This window comes from Ixodes scapularis, unplaced genomic scaffold (genome assembly GCF_016920785.2).
Source record: "Ixodes scapularis isolate PalLabHiFi unplaced genomic scaffold, ASM1692078v2 PGA_scaffold3__209_contigs__length_174095766, whole genome shotgun sequence".
Classification (NCBI taxonomy): Eukaryota; Metazoa; Arthropoda; class Arachnida; order Ixodida; family Ixodidae; genus Ixodes; species Ixodes scapularis.
The window spans coordinates 74,648,168-74,663,914 of record NW_024609868.1 but is presented as its reverse complement, the minus strand read 5'-3'; the positions used below and the strand labels follow the sequence as shown (position 1 = coordinate 74,663,914).

Below are 15,747 nucleotides of genomic sequence, written 5' to 3'. Positions count from 1 at the left end.
ATCACTGGAGGCCGTCCGACGGGCACCTCGGTGCGGGTGGCCTAAGCAGGCAACTGTCGTCGGACTGCTGCTACGAGTGCGAGCAGCCCGGCCATCACCGAAAGCAGTGTCCAAGGCTTCTGGACACTACAAACAAGAGGTGGCACGAGACGGCGGCAAAGGGCCGGAACCAAAACAACCAGGGAAACTACTACGGCCGGCGACGCTGAAACCAGACAGCCACTCGCCGACGGCCGGTGCAGTCCCTGGGAGCGGTCAGGCCGCGGCACAGATTCCATCGGTGCATCGGTATGTCGAATCCAGCCCGAGCCTAATATCATTGAACCGCGCATGACTATTTTTCTGCTCGATTTTCCTATTGCCGCACTTTTGGATTCCGGGGCCGCTATCTCGCTCATAGGGGATTTCGTTTTCGAACTCTGCAAAGCAAAAAAGATAAGCCTCCGGGAGTGCGAAACCCGTTTGCAGCTAGCTTCTGGTACAGCGATAACAGCTGGAGGAGCCGTGAGGCTGCAGATTCGGTTTAATGGAAAGAAGCGGCGTCAGCGATTTCTTTATATGCCAGGACTTGTGGTACCCGTGATCTTGGGCCGAGATTTCACTACAGGCGAAAGCATGACACTCGACTTTTCTGGTGGTGGATACCGGCTGGGACAACAACCGGAGCTGACTCCGTTTACCAAAAGAGAGGACTGCATCCCTAACCCGACCACCGCAGCCCACTTCACCACGGTGCCAGACGTCTTGCCTGTCGGCGTTCCGGACCGTGATACCCCGCAAGCTACGTATGCTTTTCATCCGATACATGCATGACTCTGCCCTGGCAGGACACAGCAGTGGGAGCAAGACTTACGAAAAGTTATCCCGAATTGCTACCTGGCCAGGCATGAGGCAAGATGTGCTCCGATATGCTCGTAGCTGCTCGGTGTGCCAGAAGGCAAAACCACGTGGTGGTCAGGCCCCCGGTCTAATGCAACCAATCGCGAGTCAGAGCCCTTGGCAGATTTGTTGCTGTGACGTCATGGGCCCCTTCCCACGTAGTACCCGTGGCAATCAGTACCTATTCGTTGTAACCGACCACTTCACGAAGTGGGTCGAGTTATTCCCTTTGCGGAAGCTAGATTCGCAAAAAATCTGGGAGTGTCTACTCGAAACATTCGCTAGGTTTGGCTTTCCCGCACAGCTTGTAAGCGATAATGCCTCCTATCTCACGAGTAAGGTGTTTGTGGACGCATGCGCGGCACAAAAGAACTTCCCCGTACCACCCGCAAGCAAACATCACGGAAAGGGTAAATCGAAACCTTAAGATGATGCTAGTGGCCTACACAGAGCGCCACAAGGACTGGGACGCGAAACTGCCCGAGCTGGCATTCGCGACCCGTACAACCACTAATCGGTCAACGGGTCTCACTCCTGCCCAATTAAATTTCGGCAAGGAGCTCGCATTCCCGCTTTCTAACAGCCTCCTTTCTACAGAGTCTGGAGGAAGGCCTCGCCCCTACGTGAAGTTCGCAGAGGACCTGCGAAAGCGCTTCTCCGATAACCTTCGAGAGGCCAGAGAAAATCTAGACGTCACCCGGGTACAGCAGGCTGAACAGTACAACCGGGGGCGACGTGACTTGCAGTTCGAGGTGGGAGATATTGTGCTCCGGCGCACTCACCCACTGAGTGACGCCGCTCGAGGCTTCACAGCCTCCCTCGCCAACAGGTGGGAAGGTCCGTTTCGCGTGCGTGAAAAGTGCTCGCCACTCACTTACAAACTAGTTAACTGTGAGTCTAGTGAGGAAACCGGACCTGTTCATGTCACCGACCTTAAACGATTTTTCCAAGCAGAAGACGAAGATTCCTCGCAGGACCGGAACGACACTGACGGCAGTGCCGTTCCGGAAACCCCCTTGTCTCCACCAAGGCGGCGGTATAACCTGCGACGTCGGTGACACCAAAGAGAGAGGAACCTTTTTTTTTTGTCTCCTTGGCTTTGCCTCTCTCGCATTTTGGGGGTAGTTTTCTACTTCCACGGATCTGCCCCTTTTTCAAGAGAGGGGGGAGAGGATTGTGTGCCCACCTCAGATCCGTTATTTCAAACTTTCTGAAAGGGGTCCGAAGATAACGTCAGGCTCAGCCCTCAACTGAGTCCCATGTCGTCTGCTTCTATGTTTTCTACCAAGCTGACTCGTGGACAAAACCGTCGCCACACCCGCCATCTGAACGACACGGCGGCCGGTCTCATCGTGGACCGCGGCCACCCTCTACAGGACGGAGCAGCAGCTGGCTAGGATCAAGGACCACGTGCAAAGCAGCCACCTGGTGGAGCCCTGATCCCGAACAAGCGACAAGCTGGAGCTGACCGAGCCGCCGCGCTCGTCAGCAGCCGCCGCGCTCGTCAGCAGCCGCCGCGCTCGTCCAGCAGGCGCCGGCCGGACTTACAACGTCAGTCCGCCCAACAGCGCCATCCACCCCCTGACGCCCACAACGTCTCCGTCATCGACATGCCGGACGAAGCTTGAGGGGGGGGGAAGTGTGGGCACCCTGGCGGCTCCCAAGCCAAGTTGCCCGACTGCGAGGCTCAAGCCGAACTTTTCCCGCGTGGCGGCGACGTCGCGCCAGCCACGCGCACATCGGATGCGCCGCCTTGATAAGGCAGATCAGAGGCGGCGCACGGAGAGTCGCTGCCTGGACTCCGGCACCGCCGGTTGCAATGTTAATCGTCTTGTCCATGTCCAATTAAATGTAGTTTCTTGTTGTTGAAACCGTTGGCTCCGTGTTGTTCCTCCGGGTCGGGTATGCAGCAAGGCAAACCGACCACAGAGCTTAAAGGGGCACTGACACCCCAAAGGTCGTATTTATTTTTATTGTATAAAACGATGCAAGTTGCAGTCATAGACACGCAAAAAAAAAAACCGCATCGCGAAAAAAAATTTTCCCGCGCACGCGCGCACCTTTTTATTTTTGGCGTTTGATTCTCTTGCCTTCGCCTCCTCGCTTCTTTTGATTCGTGACGTCAAGAATCATGAAATTGAGAAGCTTTGTAGGCGACATCTTTATAACATTTAAAAACGGCAATCCTATAACCTGTTTTTTAACGCAATTGCGAACGCACTACGGCCCTTCTTTTTGAAATACCAAAAATCGGGAGTTCGTTGTGGTGCCGCCTCCTGGATTTGTATCCTCCAACGGAAAACAGGTGACACCGCTCAAAACCGGTCCGCCGCAACGCCGGCACTCGCTCCTTTCCTCCTCGCTTTGGGTCGCCATGGCAACAGCAGGGAGTGGTGAAAGAAAGTGGACTCTCAGGACTCCGCAATATTTGACGTCAAGGCACCGGCGCCGATCGCGCGGGAAGTTCGAATTCGGCATTTGGAAATTGTTTTTTTACTTCACAAATACTGAATTCCCCAATTTCAAATTTTGAGGGTAATGTCCCGGCATCGTTTTCAATCGTTTCGGATAATAAAAAAAAATGATTTTGATGTGTCAGTGCCCCTTTAAGACTTGCTTCACAGTAAAGGCTTTGGCCTGAGATCAGGGGGCTCCAAAAGTAATCTTGGCCAACCAACTTGGTGTGTCTGTGGGTAAGCCGTGTTTTTTGAAGTTGATAACGAATTTTTTTTTTTTCATCTTCGATGTTCCGCACCTTATCAAAACAACCAGGAACAATCTCCAAGCACACAAATTTTGCATTGGAAATGAGGTCATTGAGTGGTCCCATAGTGTTAAACTTTATCGTTCTACCCATGAGATGAGGTTGCGATTGGCTCCGAAACCTAGAGACAAATTTTTCAAAACCCTTTCAATAACAGGAAAGTAAAACGTGCCGCACAGGTAATGAGTGCCTCAATCTGTCTTACAATCGTATTCATTGTTTATGCCAAGGAGCTTCCTGGGGTAGTCATGACTACAGACTATTTCTGCGATAGAATTGACAACTTTCTAAATAGCTCACAATTCAAGAAGAGAGGGCGGAAGTTGCGTCATGCCATTCTGAAAGGAGAATCTGAGGTTTTTGATTTCCTTCACCTGCAACTCAGATAGATTTCAGCATGGAAGTTCGAAAATATAATGCAGTCACAAAACATCATAGGGTGGCATGTTACTATAAAGAGTTTCCTCATGCTCTGGGAGGAGCTTTCAAATAGCCATGACTTCAAGTTCTTACTTACATGACGCCTGCAGCAAGACCCACTTGAGAACATTTTTGGAGCTATATGACAAATGAAGGGCTGCAATACAAACCCAAAGGTGTATCAGTTCACCCCAGGACTGACACAGATAGGGATAAAGGAACTGTTCAAACTGTCGAACAATGGAAACGTAGAGGATGACAAGGCTGACCTCTCGAAGGAGTTGCCAATATTTTTGCATCATGAAAGTTCAATTGCAGACAATGCATGTGGAATGTCTTCCAATTGAAAACTTCCCGCCACTCGAGGATATTTCTGAGCAGACATCAGACATCAGTTTTAACATATTTTATGACTCGTCCACTTGTTACGTTAGGGGCTATTTGATCAAGCATTTCCTTGAACTGACAACCCACAGCTGTCGCTGTTCTCAGCCGCTGAGGGAAGAGTCTGACAGCTTGGCCAGGCCTCACCAGTACTTTGTTCTGCTTAAAGCATATCACGTGCCTCGAAAGCTCTTCGGGAATCTGATATACCATCCCAGGCTGCCTTTAATTTCATTCAGCAACTAGAAAATCGCTTCTTTGCCGTAATAGAGAGCGTGGCGCATGTTTGAGGAGTGTGTGCTGTCTTGTATCGCACACTTTCAGGTCTGGGTAGTTTTGGCTTTGCTCAGAGTGCCACAAATGGTTTTTAAAAATGTCTTGCAGAATACACTTGTGTTGGCATGTTCGATTTCTTAAAAGGAACCTGGACAAAGTTTGGTTACACTCTTCAGTGGCTGTAAAGCAACTAGACAAGTTTAACTGTTAATAGTGCATTAACGGAGGTGGTTGCCAAATCAGAAGCAGAAAGTGCGTATTAATTGAGCGGTGCAGCTTGCACTGGAAAAATTTGTTTCCCTTGTATCCAGCAAATGTGTATCACGGCCCTCTTGCAAAAGTGTTTATCCACTTTCTACAGAATTTCTATGGAAAATAGTGTATATATGCTATAGATATTAGAAAGAAGATGTATCCACTTTTGTATCCTCTGTCTATAGTTTTTTAGCCGCTTTTTTTTTTAGCCATAATTTCTTTCTGATCAAATGTATTTCGGGGAATATTTAGAAACGTTGAATATTGTCAGACTCCGAATGGAGTTCACAATGTTTGGTATTGGCTCGCCCGCAGTGTGTTTCAGGCTATGCCAATTCGAATGTTTTATAATGGTCGGAAATTGGGAATTCATACTCTTCGCTGTGTGCTCAGCACTCTTATTATACTCATATGATTGGTAATGATAGCAATGTCTTATTTATTTCTGGACTTACGTCCCGAGCCCGAGTCGGCGTGAAAGCGAATGAACCATTCAGCACGTTCCATATGGAAAATTTTTGTTAACTTGGTTCCGCTAAAAATTTATTACGAAGTGTACGATATATCGAACTCCTTCATATTCATTTATTTTTGTGAGCATTAGTATCTGCTTCTTATAAAGCATACAGAGCGTCTGAGGTTAATCATGTATATACGAATATGGTCCAATAAAACATTTTTGAGCCACTTATTGATGTTGACCCCGAAATGCTCCACCAGTCAGGAGTCAATGTGGAGGTTGTGTAACTTCAATGTTTTACAGTAGAAAAGACAAACAAACAAGATGTACGCATCTCTTTCATAAAGTATAAATTTTGTTTTGCACATTTTGCACAGATTATATCATAAAAATTAAAATAAAACTGCGTTAACATTAAAAAAAAGGAAAAAAAAAAAAAAAGAAACAGCGGCTCCGGGAGTCGAAGAGCTCCCGAGAGCGTAGCGAGGAGCGACGCAGGGAGGAAAGATGGGGAGAAAGAGAAGGGTACCGGAGAAACCGCAGCAGAAACGCCCAAACCGAAATGTTTAATGCCGCCCGCTAGGAGCGCTAGTTGTCACTCGTCTATCTGGGCTGCTGGAGCCTATGGCAGTGTCCGGTCTTTACCTTGCGTATATTACTCTATGGGGTTACTTCGGGAGGACCTCGGGTACCTTCGGTGACCTCGGGAGGGGTCACGTGACTCCCCAGGTCACGTGCCCCCCCCCCCCCCGAGGTCACGTGACCCCCTCCCGCCCCCGAAGTCATGTGACCCCCCAGGTCACGTGACCTGGGGCGGTCACATGACTCCCCTCAGTACCCTTCCCTACTCCTCCTCAAGAGCTGCGCTCTATTTCGGCGTTACAGGGAATTGTAAACGGCTTTCCTTTTTTTAATAAGAGATTCATCCCCTGAGCCATTCAAAATACTCTCAGACGTATGGCATTGCTGGAAAAAAAATCAACATGCTGGGAATATTTTTATTGCTTAGGCAGTAACCGAGAAATTCCACACGTTCAAAACGACCACTATAAAAGACGAAAACGCAGAGCTCGGGTGTAGTGTTCGGGTAAGTGTGCTGTTGTATTGATCAGTATTTACAGCGCCAAAAAACGACAGGACAAAGACGAGAGTAAACAGGACGAGGCGCACTCGCAACTAAAGTTTATTTAGGAAAAAACACCTGCCGTACGAGTCTGCCCATTCAAAATTGGTAAAAAGGGGCATTGCTAGCACGTGTTTGGAGATGGCCCTAAAACGATCTTGTGAACATTCTGTGCAAGACAGCTTTAATCTACAGATTTCACGCCTGCAGAAGGCAGGTTTCCCACAAGGATGCCTGACTGAGGTTGCAGAAGGATTGTTAAAAAAATTCCAAGGGGCAACTAATCGGGCAAGAGAGAAGCCAAAAACGAGACCGGTAATTATTCCGTACTTGCATGCCATGTCCCATAATTTAAAGAAAGTTGCACAGCGGTTTAGAGTACCCGTAGTATTTTCAGCTCCGGAAAAGATGGCACGCTTGTGCCGTAGAATCAATAATCCCCAGACAGACATGGAGCAGTGCGGCACAAAACACAAAACCAAATATGCTGAGTGTGCTGTCGGAGTGGTTTACGAAATTCCGCTGACTTGCGGCTCCGTGTACATCGGCCAGACTGGCAGATGTGTCAATGATCGTGCACGGGAACATGCGTCAGCTATGAGAGCAAGCCCGTCTGGTAACCTAGCTGTTCATTGTAGTCGCTGCCCGTGCTCACCAGTTCTGCATGATGTGAAGGTTCTGGCGAAATACAAAGATAAAATATGCCGAGAAGTGCACGAGGCGTTTGAGATTAGAGCAAAGGGAGATGAATGCGTTAGCGAGCCTTCCCTTGCCCTCTCAGGGAAAGAGTTTGATTTTATCAAGAGGTCTTCTGGATTGATGGGATGAATAGGCATTTTTAACGGCCTATATATTATGTGTTTTTTCCTAAATAAACTTTAGTTGCGAGTGCGCCTCGTCCTGTTTACTCTCGTCTTTGTCCTGTCGTTTTTTGGCGCTGTAAATACTGATCATGAACCAACTAGCCCAAATTTCTACTTTGCTGTTGTATTGATGTTTGTATGTGCCATGTATGTGTATGCACTCAATGTATGTTCGCCAGATTCTCGTAGTATGCGTAATGCTTCTAGTGTCTACGTTTTTGTATAGTAGAGGTTGCCGAAGCCCAATGGTGGCCCGAGGAAATAAAAATATCTTTTGTATACAAGAATTAAGCGGTACTAGCGCCGCCTAGCATACTTATTTGCAATTACTCTGCTTGAACCTGCCATCTTGTGGCAAGCGATTTAACTTTCTTTCACGCTAAGCGATAAACAGAGGCTTCGAGTTTGATCTTTTGGGAGCGGCTTTTGGTTTCGCGGATTGGTTTTTCATTCCTCCGTGATGTGCGGTTGACGAAGGAATTGTGACTCGAGGAATAGCAAGGGTAAGTGCGCGAAGTAACTGGGTATTGGTTGTCTCCGTTTAACATCGCAGTGCTGACGACGAGGAGTCTGAGTAACTGCTTTCGAAACGCAAGTTTCTGTGCCTGCGGGGGGAATCTGGCTTCGGAAATAAACACAGTTCGCGGAAAGCTCGTGTTACGCTTTTATTTGCTGCTCCTCTCGTCCCGTACAAGAGACGTAGCGTCCTCGTTAAGCCTTATTGAGCTCGATTTGATAAATTTAGGGCCGCCATAATGAGATGCAGGCGACGGAGGAACTATTTGCTCCCCTGCTTCAGGGACGAAAGTTTCTCCCTTTCTAAATGAACATAGGTTACAAGACCGTCCCTTTCCTTAGGGAGAACTATCGATACCCTTTTTTCTAAGAGTGTAGCATGGAGCTCCAGGTTCGCGTTTCCGCGTTGACTCGCCCATTCCTCCGGTTTGCTCAATCTGCTCGGTATGCGCATTGCGCCTGCTCTTCAACTCGCGTGTCCGCGCCGCAAGTGAAGTGATCAAGTGACGTGATGTGATCAGAAAGATCAACGTCACGGACTCCTTCGCCGGGTAAGTTTCGATTTGAAGCCGTGCAGAAGAATAGCATTTCTCGCCTCGTTGCGCCCACCACGAATTCTAACCCAGATTGTGCTTATCGGCTGGTATTCATGCAAGAGGCGTCACACTCAAGTGGTATTTAAAAAAAAGCGTTACACACACACGCCAAGGTGACATAAAGCATACACATTAAAAACGGATGCGCTGCAGTTTATAATGCGTTCCCTTCCACTTTTACGGCGCTCCGTAATGGCGGCCATGATAAAGACGGAAACCAATGTTGCCATAGCTCTTTAAGTTGAGTTGACGAGAATGTCAGGTCACATATGCGTTTTTAATGGCGGCCGCCTCATTTCACTGCGCTGCCAGTGTTTGTTTTTGTTGCTTTGGTTTTGTTTGGACTAAGAGAGCGCTGAACAACACTGCCAACAGCGCATTTCAAATTTCCCGCCGTTGTTTCTGGTTGCGCAGGTGCGCAATGCTCCTCCCTCTCCTCGCTTTACGTGCTCGTGTGTCAAAAACGTGCTAAAACTGTTTCTTTGATGTGACTGAAAGACGGAAGAGTATTTCCGAAACCATCCGAACTGTTCTAACGGCGACAAGAGCGGATGAATCCACTCAAAAGCGCAATTATAAGCCAGGATTCGTTCTCTGTCGACAGCAGTGCATAGGCTTCGTCAGTCCAAGCAGTAGTGTTTTTTAGTGTTGCACTCTGTTTGCTGCAACATTGCGATACAATCACACGGCGAAGAGCTCGAATGTCATGATGTGTGGTGTAGCGAATCCCGGAGAAAAGCTCACCGGAGAAAAGCTCACCAAAAAAACGACGGATGCGGAGAAAAGCTCACCGGCCATTGAGCGTATGCGGAGAAAAGCTCACCGATTTTTTTTTCTTCTTTTTATATGGAGGCTGCTGGACCATGCGTAACATATATCAATCTATTATCATTAAAATTCGTCAGCTTTGTAGAAAAGAAAATGTTCGAACACTTAATAATATCTGCCTAAAACCTAAAAATCAAAACTGTAAATGCCGGAAATTCGAAAGTATATTCGCAACAACGCGGTGTCTGAAATTCTTTTTGAAGATTTTGTTAACTTTTGAAAACAGGATAAAACAGTAAGTAGGATATCAATGCTGCTTTCTTCAACGGACATGCACGTTTTCTAGCCGTTCGTGCTGACGTTTCCACACGTTGCCCTTGTGTGATAGTGCGCTTCTACGGTCAGCCACTCATGACCTTCAGAGCTGCACACTGGCACCGTTGTTACTCGTGCCTATAGACGCTTTCAGCGAGTCAGTTACTCGAGCTGCCACCAGTCGGCGCACCCTTCGCGCGCTTTTCGGGCCGCCATAGCCGACCTTCAGTTTTGCGCCGTTGCTCCGCGTTGTGTGCTGCACAGGCCACTACCGGAGCTTCGTTTTCGTGTTCTTTTACGTTTCGCGTTGAAATATTGTATTTTCTTTAGGTCTTTTCGATATTTAGGACTTTCATTTAATCATTTGATATTTATATTTCGACATTAGCTCTTGTATTTTCTTATTTATGGAATGGAATCGGACAGCGAATGGGTTGACGATGCAAGATTATGAGGCTTCAATGACCATGCAAGTTCATGCCATTCTTACGTTTTTGTCGCTAATAAAGGGCAGTAACACTATTCCGACATATGTAAATTGCAACTGACACAGTAAGGCTATCACAGTCGTGCTTCCCGCTGCATGTGCGCGCTCGTTTCCGTAAAGCCGACCCGCATGTAAGCGATTTAGCGTGCGACGAGACGAGCAACGGAGATTTCTCACTGTCGCCCGTCGCATCGCTAGGTTTTGGGATTTCTAGAAAACGTCGCTCACCGTCTTGGTCGCTTGCTCCGTCGCTTCCATCCGGTTGCCTCGTCGCGCGACTGACTGATCGACAGCGAAGCGGGTTGCCGTCGCTTATCTGGTCGCTCGCCAAATCGCTTACATGCGGTTTATACTCAATTAATTTCGATGCACACAGCATTGAACAATTGGCGCCTCGATATTAAGTATAAACCGCAAGCAAGCGATTCGGCGAGCAACGAGACAAGCGACGGTGACCCGCTACGCTGTTGCTCGGGCAGTCGCCTGACGAGGCAAACCGCATGAAAGCGACGGGAGCAAGCGACCAAGACGGTGAGCTACGAAACCCAAAAAACCAAGCGATGTAACAGGCGACAGTGAGAAATCTTCGTCGCTGACTCTCGTCGTTGTCGCCGTCGCTCGTCTCGTCGCAGGCTAAAGCGCTTACATGCGGGTCGGCTTTACGGAAACAAGTGCGGACATGCAGCAAGAAGCACGACTGGATAGCCTTTCTGCGTCAGTTGAAATTTGCATATGTCGCGATGGTGTTGACTGCCCTTTATTAGCGAGAAAAACGTTAGAATGCGATGAACTGACATGGTTTCTGAAGCCATAATCTTGTATCGTCGATCCATTCGCTGTCCGATTCCATTCCATAAATAAGAAAATACAAGAGCTAATGTCAAAATATAAATATCAAATGATTAAATGAAATTCCTAAATATCGAAAAGACCTAAAGAAAACACGATTTCAATGCGGAACGTAAAAGAACGCGAAACAAAGCTCCGGTAGTGGCCTATGCAGCACACAACGCGGAGGAACGGCGAGAAACTGAAGGGCGGCTATGGCGGCAGGGTCACGTGACGTCAAGATGGCGGCGCCCACGAAATGTTGCCTGAAAGGGTCTATATAAGAAGTAGTCTTCTGTAAGGTAGTGAATCGGGCGAGTTGGTAAATGTTGCACACGATGAAAACCGCTCAAACGACGACGCCGGAGTAAGGAAAACAAAGACGACAGGACGAAGCTCTTCTCGCAACTAAAGATTTGTTAGTCAAATTAACAGAAATAAAACAGCGTAGCCGACACTGATTACATCAACAAACACCTACTTATCTATTAGGCATCACACAATATTTGGAGCTGAAACTGTTCGCCACACCGCTATTCATATTAGCTCGCAAAGAACAAACCTCTTTATCTGACAGAGCTACCGACTGCGCACTGTCATCTGTCGATAAATTGTTGTCTTTTTTACCGGTGTACAATGTTCTGATTTTATACTTGCGGCTTCATTAATAAACAAAATGGTTGATTACTAATTTCTGAGGAATTAGTAAATATGCACAATGAACTTCGAGAATATTACAAAAACGAGGATATATTTTTAATGAAGTGACCAATGCGAATTGTCTTAAATTGCCGCGTTTGGCGCGGAATCCACTAAGTTAAAAAAAAAAAAAAAAATCGGTGAGCTTTCTTTGCACCCGCGCGAAGGCCGGTGAGCTTTTCTCCGCATCTGCCGGTTTTGCGGTGAGCTTTTCTCCGGTGAGCTTTTCTCCGTTGCCCGGTGTAGCACAGGGTGACAGAAACGTAGCGCCTTAGTTTATTTCTTTATTTATTTGTTTATCGTACTCTCAGGACCAAAGGCATTACAGAGGGGAGTGGTAAAAAACTGAAATAATAAAAATAACATGAACAAAGGTTAAACATTTCTAAACATGTAGCTACTGGCACTTGAGCAAAGAAAGAGCACGATTAAAATAAATGTGAGTGATAAAAGTAAATGATTCCAGTCGTTTGACACTCCTGGGATGAAAGATGCGTAAAATATGTTACAGCGACAAAATGGAACGCCAAACTCGTGAAAATGATCGTGGCGACAAGAAACAAAAGAGGTTGGGGTTACTAGCTGATCTTTTAGTTGTGATGGATTATTTTGTGAAAAAGACACACGCTAGAGATTCTACGGCGATGCTCGAAGATATGTAGGAGTCACCAGTTTTACATTTAATGTCACATTCAATTGGGACGCTCCACACCGCACCGCACTGCACCGACGGACGCGTCGCGTTCACATGGTCGTGTCGGTGCGGTTGCACTACGTTCATTTGGGACTTGGTGCGGCGCACGACACCGGCGCTTTGCTGCACCAGCTGCACCGTCGGAAGGAGACCGTGCAGCCTCACGCACTGCGGGCCGGCGCGGCCTTCAGCTACCGCTCTCCGCCTCCTTCGGCCCCTTCTTTCCCTCGCTTAGTCTTCCTGGTTTCGGTATCTCGGTAAACATGGCGGCTCGGGAGACTCTCGCTAGATGGCGCGCGCCGCCGCCCCACTCGCGGCGGATTTTGTTCAGTGGTCCACCCGTTTATGTTTTGCCCTTGAAGTGACCGCGCCAAGCGCGTTGCACGGCGGAATGCTTCGCGTTCACTGGAGATGCGTTCCAGGCACCACCGAGAACGGTCGACTTCTCCGGGCTCCGCGAACCCCGGAGGAGAACGTGATCCTGGCGTAAACACCGCCCCGATCCGTCGGCCCGCCGCCGCCCGTCCGCAGAGAGATCGGCGTCTCGTACAACGAGCGGCGAATATCTGCCAGCCCTTTGCCCCAACATGGAGGTCGTCGTCGAGGGAGAAGTCATCGCCCCGGAGGACCTCAATGCGGACTGGATCCCAGTCCATACGGCCAGAAAGAAGGCTCGACAGCCGAAAGTATCCTCACCGAAGCCATCGAACCCAGCCGATCGTCTGGCTTCCCGCAGCTCGCCAAGGCCTGGCTCCAATCCGCGCCCGCCGCAACTCCCAAGACTACCTGACGACGACTACAAGATCGTCATTCGTCCACGTGGTGGCCTCAACCTAAGCTCCAGGAGCACAGGCAAGCTGCAAGACCTTATCTTCAACGCTGCCCAGACCAACTACGACGCCGCACGCGCAGACCAAATCCGAATCAACGCTACTCAAAACTCTATACTAATCAGCACCCCCTCAGAAGAGCGGGCGCGCACGTACTTCAACCTTCACACCTTACGCATCGGAGAGGAGAACTATCCCCTGGCCACATACGTGGCAGATCCTGCCAACACCTCACGCGGAATCATCTTTGATGTTACAGAATACGATACACCGGACAACATCAGCCGATACCTAATCGACTACAATCACGACCCGGCTATTCTCCTTGCCCGCCGGATGGGAAAAACTAACTCCGTGCTAATAGTCTTCGACAGCCCGGAGGTGCCCCACTGGGTCAGCTATCACGGGGCCCCCTACCGCTGCGTACTATTCAAACACAAGACGGAGGCCTGCAATATCTGCTGGAAGATCGGGCATAGGGCAGATGTGTGCCCCTCACCGAGAGCCAATAAGTGCCCACGCTGTGGAATCGACAATCGGCCCACACTCTCAGAAAAAAAAGTGTATTATTACACCCCTTGTCCCATATAATACACCCCAAAACTTCAATTCGACGTACAGCGCCCCATAATCGAACAGGCGGCCCCAAAGTTTACGAGGGGCTTGATAGCCGTGTTGTACAACTTACTAAGATAGCTGATGTACGTATTAATGACTACAAAAAAGATTATCGGCATTTTCTTGGCCGTACTGCAAAAGCTCCGTGTTTTCTTTCTTTGGTCTTTAATACGTACTTTAGCAATTCATTAAGTTTTATCGCACCGTTATAAAGCCCCTGGTAAAATTTGGTGCCGTCTGTTCGACTATAGGGCGTTGTACGTCGATATGAAGTTTTGGGGTGTATTATATGGGACAAAAGGGTGTAAGGTGATACCCTTTTTTTTTAGAGTGCACTGACCACGACTGTGAAGTGAAATGCGCCGTATGCCGAGGACCCCACCCCACGGGTTCCCCGAGGTGCAAGAAACGCTTTCAAGAACACCCTGCCATTCGCCGCCGTCAGGCACAACGCCCGGTGGGCGATTTCAGCAAAAGTTCAACCCCACCGCCCCCCCCCCCCCCCCCCCCCCGTGGCAGGTCCAGGGAAAGCAAATAGTACCCTCCGAGCCCGGATTTTGATCCCGGTCCCGTACTCACTCCAGACCCCGACCACGATCCAGATCCAGGTCCAAACCGCGCCAGGTCCCGCAAGACGAGCCGCCCCGACAACCAGCGGCCACCAAACAGGTGAGCTGGGCTAATGTGGCCTCCGGTTCCATGGGTGGTGATGCCAGAGGCAACGAGCTCACGGCTATACGGCGAGAGGTCCAAACCCTCACGAAATTAATCACTGCCGTTCAGAAGGAAAATACTGAATTACGAACCCTAATTAAACAGAAAGAGGTTACCCCTCCAGCACCCACTCCTGTCCCTCTCCCACATCCCGTTGCGGTCGCCATACCCTCGCCTGATAGCGCCGCCCAGCCTACCAAGCGTAGAGCAATCGATACTAATGACGTCCAAATCGTAGACGAATTACGCCGACTCTCAGAGTCAATGACCGAAATGTCTCGCACTTTCAGTGCCAGACTACAAATCTTAGAGCAAAACGTTCACAGCCTTTTTACGGCAATCGAAGGCATTGTTTCAAAGCGCTCCTCCGAATTGGCCCCACTCACCGGTCAAATGGACCAACTCACCAACCTCTCATCCCAGGCGGGGTCCTCCAATCCTCCACCACCCCCACTATCCACACCCTACCTCCAACAGTGCATCCCTGAGTATGGCTTTACCTCTCCCCCACCCGCCACGCCTCAGTAGACACCAAACCACTATCTGGCAATGGAACTGCCGCAGCTTCCGATGGAAACGTGGCAATCTCGAACACTACATACAATCCCTCGAAACACCCCCCGATATCATAGCGATTCAGGAAACCCGCGGCCTGGTCAAACTTGCCGGCTATAGAACTTTCCAAAATCCTGATAATAAGGAACCCAATACCGCCATCCTTACACGTAGACACATAACCGCTTCATACAAAAGCCTTGGCGGAGTTGACGTCGAGCACGACTTCCTGGAGATCCTTCCGCAGCGGAAAGGCGACCCCCGTCTCTATATACTAAACGTATACAGCCCCCCGTCGGCTCGCTAACACAGATTTGGCGTTCTCTTTTCCCGTGCCCTAAGGGAGGCGGGTCCTCACTGCCTGGTCATAGTGGGAGACTTCAATGCCTCCCAGACGGCATGGGGTTACAGGACATGCACTCCCAAGGGTCTGGATATATGGACCCAAGCGCAACAACACCGTATCACCCTGATAACGGACCCCCTCCAGCAAACACGAATAGGTACCAGCGTAACGGTTGACACGACACCGGACCTAACGTTCACACACAACACAGCCCTCTTAAACTGGCGAAATCTCGGAGAACCGCTAGGTAGTGACCACTACATACTAGAAACCACGGTAGGGGAGTGCCTTGGAAAATCCCGTCGCAACCGCCTCCGCATTATTAAATGGGACGACTTTAGGGCCAGTAGAGAGGCA

General features: G+C 49.1%; 1 pseudogene; it reads left to right on the top strand.

Moving 5' to 3' along the window:
- Positions 1-12,914: 12,914 nt before the first annotated feature.
- On the top strand, positions 12,915-15,017 carry LOC120846637 (annotated as a pseudogene).
- The last annotated feature ends 730 nt before the right edge of the window (positions 15,018-15,747 follow it).